This window comes from Nicotiana sylvestris, chromosome 7, assembly GCF_000393655.2.
Source record: "Nicotiana sylvestris chromosome 7, ASM39365v2, whole genome shotgun sequence".
Taxonomy (NCBI): Eukaryota; Viridiplantae; Streptophyta; class Magnoliopsida; order Solanales; family Solanaceae; genus Nicotiana; species Nicotiana sylvestris.
Genome location: NC_091063.1, coordinates 171305481 through 171312775, shown reverse-complemented (window position 1 = coordinate 171312775; position 7295 = coordinate 171305481).

Below are 7295 nucleotides of genomic sequence, written 5' to 3'. Positions count from 1 at the left end.
TATTGTACATGTACTGTTTATTTATATTCTGAAATAGTTGTATTTAGGGATTTTCTAGCAAACTCAGTAGAGCTTATGACTTGTACTACTAGTTTTGGGATTGTAAGATTTGTATAGAGATTTCTATTTCATATTTTACATTTATTGGTTGAATTTTGCTATTAATTCAGTAAGTGTTAGGCTTATCTAGTCTTAGAGACTAGGTGCCGTCACGACATCCTACAGAGAAAAATTGGGGTCGTGATATTAATTTTATTTATTAGACCACTTGGCTTAATGTGAGAATTTTCCTCTCCTTTTAATAATATATAGATAATTAGTTTTTTGTCATGATCCTAAACCCGGACCCGATCGTGATGGCACCTCTCATGAAGATAAGGCCAGTCGACACTTTCCACGTTCCAGTTTTAAGCAATTAAACAATAAGAAATAAGTCTAAAACATAATAAATAACCCTAGAGTAAGCAGTGAACATTATATTTTGCGGAAATAAAATCCAACACAGCCCGATACCGGGGTGTCACTAGTCATGATCATCTACAATCCGAATGATACAAGAAGGGTCTATATAGTCTAATACAAATCTAAAACAGAGGAAGATAAGATAAAGGAAGAAGTCGTGGGCTGCGAATGCCGGCATCTACCTAGAGAATCTTTGAATTCGCCTGAGCTGGAAAGATCAACACTCGCTAGCGGGACCTGATGCACCTGAATATTCATACGGGGTACAGGGAGTAAAGTGAGTACTCCAACTCAGTGATTAATAATCATAAATAAAGACTGAAAGCAAGAAACCACGTAAGGCACATTATAGACTATAAGGAAACAGTAAAGCCGGTAAAACAGTGAAGCAGTAAGGATGTGCAAAATTACTAATTTCAGTCTAAAACTTCATAAAAATGCCTTTTAACAATTAAGCAAGCAAATGACAGGCAGATAGGAAAGATAAACAAATAAAGGATCACCCCTCGAGCAAGATCATAGAACAACACCAGCCCATTGGGCTATTTCTCACATCACAATGGGTATCCGCGCTCTCTGGGGTGTGCAGACTCCTGGAGGAGCCCCTTTCGGCCTAACTGCAATATCAAGCCATCTTGTGGCATCATCACTAGGACCTCGGCCTCATATCAACAAGCCACCTCGTGGCATACAAATCTCAGGCCCTCGACCTCATAATCATAATCAGTGTTTCCTCACAATATAGGCCCTCGGCCTTAGTCAGTTAGAATCTCACAGCCTCCGGGGCAATAGTAAAACATAGTGCTTAGCCCAAAATATCATTTAACGTAACATTTAAGTGTTAAAATAGAGTAATCATGGCTGAGTTGTGAAGACAATAGAATATAGCATGACTGAGTTCAAGTATAAAGTCAAAACAGTGAAAATCCCATAAGGGTTCAAATAGTTGGCACTAGGCCCAAATACAGCGTTCAACCTAAAACATGATGATAGCAAATAATTTTTAGTCAAATACGCAGTAAAACAATCATTTGGGATGGACTAAGTCGCAATCCCAATAGTGCACGACCCCACGCTCATCATCTAGCGTATGCATCACCTCAATATAGCACAACGATGTGCAATCCGGGGTTTCATACCCTCAGGACATCATTTACAATCATTACTCACCTAAATCTGGTCCGAACTCTAGCCCGTGACGCCTTTACCCCTCGAATCGACCTTCATTCGCGTCGAATCTATCCAAAATCAGAATCACGATGTCAAAATATGCTAAGGGAACGAAGCCCAAGCGAAAATAATTAATTTACAACATAAATCCCGAAATTACCAAAACCGACCCCCGAGCCCACATCTCGGAATTCGATAAAATTTACATCAATAAATTCCTCATCTCCCCACGAGTTCATCCATATCAAAAGTACCAAAATCCGACCACAAATGGTCCCTCAAATCCTCAAGTCTAGGTCTCCAAGACCAAGCCATAGTTTTCCTAATTTTAACCCTTAAATTCCTTTAATTACGGCTCTAATCCGTGAAATAATACCATAGGAACGAGTTTTAGGTCCAAAATCCTTACCTCGATGAAGTTCTCTTGAAATCCTTCTTCAAAATCGTCCAAAAAGCTCCAAAGCCGACTTAGAAATGGTGAAATAGCTCAAAAATCGCGAAGTAAACAATTTATATGTTCTGGCCCAGGGATTTCGCATTTGCGGCCAAATTTCCGCTTCTGCGGTCAAGACCACCACATCTGCGGTCCTCACTTAAGTCCTCATTTTCGCATATGCGATTCACTATCAGTACCTACGCCATCGCAGGTGCGGTTCTCCAACCGCTTCTGTGGTTTCTGCCTCCCTAGCTCCTTTCCGCTTCTGCGGCCCCCTTCATCGCATCTACGGCATCGCACCTGCGGTCCCCAATCCGCAAGTGCGGAAATACCAGAAGCAGAAAATCTGCAGCTTCACCAAAAATTCTCAAACTCTCCGTCAACCATCCGAAATCACCCCGAGGCCCCCGGGACCTCAACCAAAAGAACAAACATATCCCAAAACCTTATTCAAACTTATACCAATCTTCAAAACACCTCAAATAACATCGAATCAACCAAAACACATCGGATTCAAGCCTAAGTTTTCAAAATCTTCCAAATTCTGCTTTTGATAAAAAACCTAACCAAACCACGTCCGAATGACCTAAAATTTTGCACACACATCCCAAATGACATAGCGGAACTACTGCAACTCTCGGAATTCTATTCTGACCCCTATATCAAAATCTCACCCATCAACCGGAAATCGCCAAAATACCAACTTCGCCTATTGAAGCCTAAATCTACTCCGGACCTCCAAAATACATTCCAATCATGCTCCTAAGTTCTAAATCACCTCCCAAAGCTATCCGAACAATCGGAACTCACATTTGATCCCTCTAACACATAAGTCAACATCCGGTTGACTTTTCCAACTTAAGCTTCCTCAAAAGAGACTAAGTGTCTCAACCCTTACAAATTCCTTTCTGAATCCAAGCCAACCAACCCGATCACATATAGAACCGATAAACAAAGCAATAAGAAGTAGAAATGGGGAAAATAGAGCAGTAACCCATGAGACGACTGGTCGGATCGTCACATTTTTTTATTTTGAATTTTACATATAATCGAAATACTATCATATCTTGTCTTCCCAATTTCAAATAAAATAGGTTTTAGAATAAATAATTTTTAATATATAAAATTATTGTTTTCATAAAAAAAGAGTTAAGTATGTTTAAATTAAATTCAAAATAGTAACTAATTATTAACAACACATTATGCATAATCAAAATTATCTTTTAATTTAAATTAAGAAATAAATTAATTATTACCTAACCTAACTAACTTTGTCCTAAATAGTTAATTGGCCTATTGTGAGGCTGTCACCTGGCTTAATGTAAGGGCTTTTTTCCTCTCCTTTTAATAATATATACATTGATTAAAAAAACTAATTATTATCTAACCTAACTAACTTTGTCCTAAATGATCAAGTGGCCTATTGTGAGGCTGCCACTTGACTTAACGTGGGGGATTTCCCTCTCCTTTTAATAGCATATAGGTAATTAGTTTTCTTTATTTTGAATTTTACATATAATCGAAATACGATCATATCATGTTGGCAACTTACCAATTTAAAATAAAATAGGTTTTAGAATAAATAATTGTCAATATATAAAATTATTGTTTTCATTAAAAAAAAGAGGTAAGTATGTTTAAATTTAAATTCAAAATAGTAACTAATTATTAACAACACATTATGCACAATTAAAATATTTTTAGTTTAAATTTAAAAAAAAACTAATTATTACCTAACCTAACTAACTTTGGCTTGCTCAGTTGGTAAAAGCACCTCCACCTACGACCGTTAGGTCTTGGGTTCGAGTTACCATGGAGGGGAAGTGTGAAAACACTATAGATCCTCCTAATTTGGGAGGGGTTTAAAAAAAAACTAACTTTGTCTTAAATTGTCAAGTGGCCTATTGTGATGCTGCCACTTAGCTTAATATGAGGGCTTTTTCTTCTCCTTTTAATAATATATAGATATAGATTGGTATCTCAACAAGTATTATATTATGCTCGGCTAAGATAAATTTCGGTTTGCTTTGTGGATGGAAGGTCGTTAAGTGCTAGTCGTCCCTCGAGATTTGGGTCGTGACAACTAATCTCATTTCAAATTGTAACGATCTGACCGATCATTTTGAGCTTTTGCACTTTGCTGGCCAATTCTTGGGCATGACTTGCCCTGTGTGGTGTATTATGACTTATGTAAATCGTTGGTGTTGGGTTTCAGGTTAATCATAATGAATTTGGAAGAACAGTCTCAGTTGAAAGCTTAAAATTTGAAAGGTTTGACCAAGATTTGACTTGTGTGTATTTGATCTCAGATTGGAATTTTTATGCTTTGGTTAGCTCCGTTAGGTGATTTGGGACTTAGGAGCGTGATCGAAATGCATTTTAGAAGTCCGTGGAAGGTTTCGGCTTGAATTGGCGAAATTGAGATTTCGTCGTTTTCCGGTTGATAGGCAAGATTTTGATATAGGGGTCGGAATGGAATTTTGAGAGTTGCAGTAGCTTCGTTGTATCATTTGGGATGTGTGCGCAAAATTTCAGGTCATTCGCACGAGATTTGATAGGCTTTTGATCGAAAGCAGAAATTAAGAGTTCTTGGGGTTATTAGGCTTGAATCCTATGTTAAATTGGTGATTGATGTTGTTGTGAGCGTTCCGAAATTTTGAACAAGTTAACTATGTCATGGGATGTGTTGGTACAATTGGTTAGAAGTTTCGGGAGTTCCGGGTAGGTTGCGGAATGTTTTAGGCCGAAAGTTATAGTTGTAGCAGGTTCAGAAGGGTTGCAGGCCTCGGTACCCAACCGCGCGGTCCGCACAAAAAGAAGTGAGGCCACGGTATATGCTGTGCGGACCGCACAAAATGAAGTACGGTCGCGATAGGTGTTGTGTGGACCGCACAAAATGCTGTGCGGCCGCGATGGGGAACGTTTCGCTGGTCCTTCTTCGGAAGCTCATATCTTTTGATCTACAAGGAAGTTTGAGATGATTCAAAAATGAAAGTTGTAGCACTTCGTGTCTAGTTTCCAGAAAGGTAAGGATATAGCAATTTGGACATCTATAGAGAATGCTATGGTCAAAATACTAAAGCCTATCACTGTAGAGGAAAGCATGTGCGGCCGCGGTCGTTTTTGTGCGGTCTGCAGAGGTGGAAATCTGTGGGGTACTCTATAAATACGAGATTTTGGGTTTTATTTGATATTTTGACCTAGAGAGCTCGGATTTTGGCGATTTTTCGAAGTGATTAATGATTATAAATGATGCTCTGAGGGTTTGAAACCCGGATTTGCACATCGTAGTGCTATATTGAGGTGAGACACACACTGATGACGAGCGTGGGGTCGTGCACTATTGGGGATTGTGACTTGGTCCATCCCGATTGACGATTTTACCGCATATTTGACTGAAACTTATTTGATATCATCATGATTTGGGCTGATTGCCATATTTGGGCTTTGTGCCAACTATATGAACCCTTCGGGGATGTTTATTACTATTTCCTCACTGTTTTGACTTATTACTTGAACTCGGTTATGTTATTTTCCACTATTTTACTACTTAGCCATTTTTACTTAGTTTTGAGACTTAAATGATATTTTAAATGATGTTTTTGGCTAAGAAATATTGTTTTACTATTGCCCGAGGGGCTTGTGATGATTTTTGAACTGAGTAAGGCCGAGGGCCTAGTTGTGAGGATACGTTGATACTGATATGAGGTCGAGGGCCTGAGATACATAAATATGCCACGAGGTGGCTTGATTGATATGAGGCCGAGGGCCTAGATTTGATGCCACGAGATGGCTTGATATTGCGCTTGGGTCGTAAGGGGCCCCTCCCGGAGTATGTACACTCCCAGTGAGCACGGGTACCCATTATGATGTGAGATTGAGCCCGAGGGGCTGGCACTGTTCTGAGATTTGAGCCCGAGGGGCTGGTATTGTTCTATTTGAGCCCGAGGGGCGGTTTAGTTGATATTATGCCCGAGGGGCGAACTTTTACTTGTTATTTACCTTTTAATTATTTGTTTTACCTACTAAAAAAGGAATTTACTTGATTCTTCAATGTTTACTGGTTTTAAGTGATTTTTGCTACTTCGGTATAGAATGCCTTGTGTTACGTGTTTTCTTACTTTCAGTCATTATTTATATTTATTACTCACTGAGTTGGAGTACTCACTTTACTCCCTGCACCGTGTGTGCAGATTTAGGCATAGCAGGTCCCGCTCCTGAGTGTTGATCCTTCCAGTCCAGGCGGTGTTTCGGAGACTACGAGGTAGATGTTGGCCCCTTATCTTATTATTTCTATGTTCTTTCAAACAGTTGTGCCAGATATTGTATTTAGTAGACTTGTGATCCTTAGTTACTCATGACTTGTGACACATCGGTTAGGGCGGTGTCGGGTTGGATTCCGCTTTTGTTATCTCTGTTTCCGCTACTTATTATCATTAAATCATGTTTTAGACTGCTTTTATATTGTCTGACTGCTTTAACAAGTGAGTTGAGTTTAATTGGATGTCCTTGTCTTCACGAGAGGCGCCATCACGACCGGGTTCGGGGTTAGGTTCGTGACACGAATAGTAGTTGGTAATAAATTTGAGCATAAATGAGTAACACCCACTCAATTTTACAATAAATCACTAACAAACTTCAAACTCTAGTCATAAATTTGAAAACTACGAGCTTCAAACTTGTCACGACTCAAAATCCCAACTCGTCGTGATGGCGCTTAACACACTTGCTAGGCAATCCGACAATCACATAATAACTATACATTTGAATAAATATGGTTTAGTAAACTCAACAGCGAAAGTATCATAAATATCTGCTACAAATAACTGAAATACTACTACAACACCCCAAAATCTGGTGTCAACGAGTATATGAGCACTACTGAGTATCAAAACATAACAAAATCCTTAGTACAATTGTCTGAGTAATAGAACAGTACTGAAGAGATAAAAGAAAAGAGAATCAAGGTTTGCGGAAGCCATAACTGCTACCTTGAAAACTCCAAGCACTGGTACTAGCACGGATCTAGCAATCACCACGTCCGGATGCATCTAGATCTGTACACGAAGTGTAGAGTGTAGCATAAGTACAACCGACTCCATGTACTCAATAAGTAACATAATTAACCTTGGGTTGAAAATAGTGACAAGCTCAGAAGAAAACAGTCAGAGTCCAATATGATGACAACATAGGTATAGTGATGACAATAACAATAAACAACTGAAGA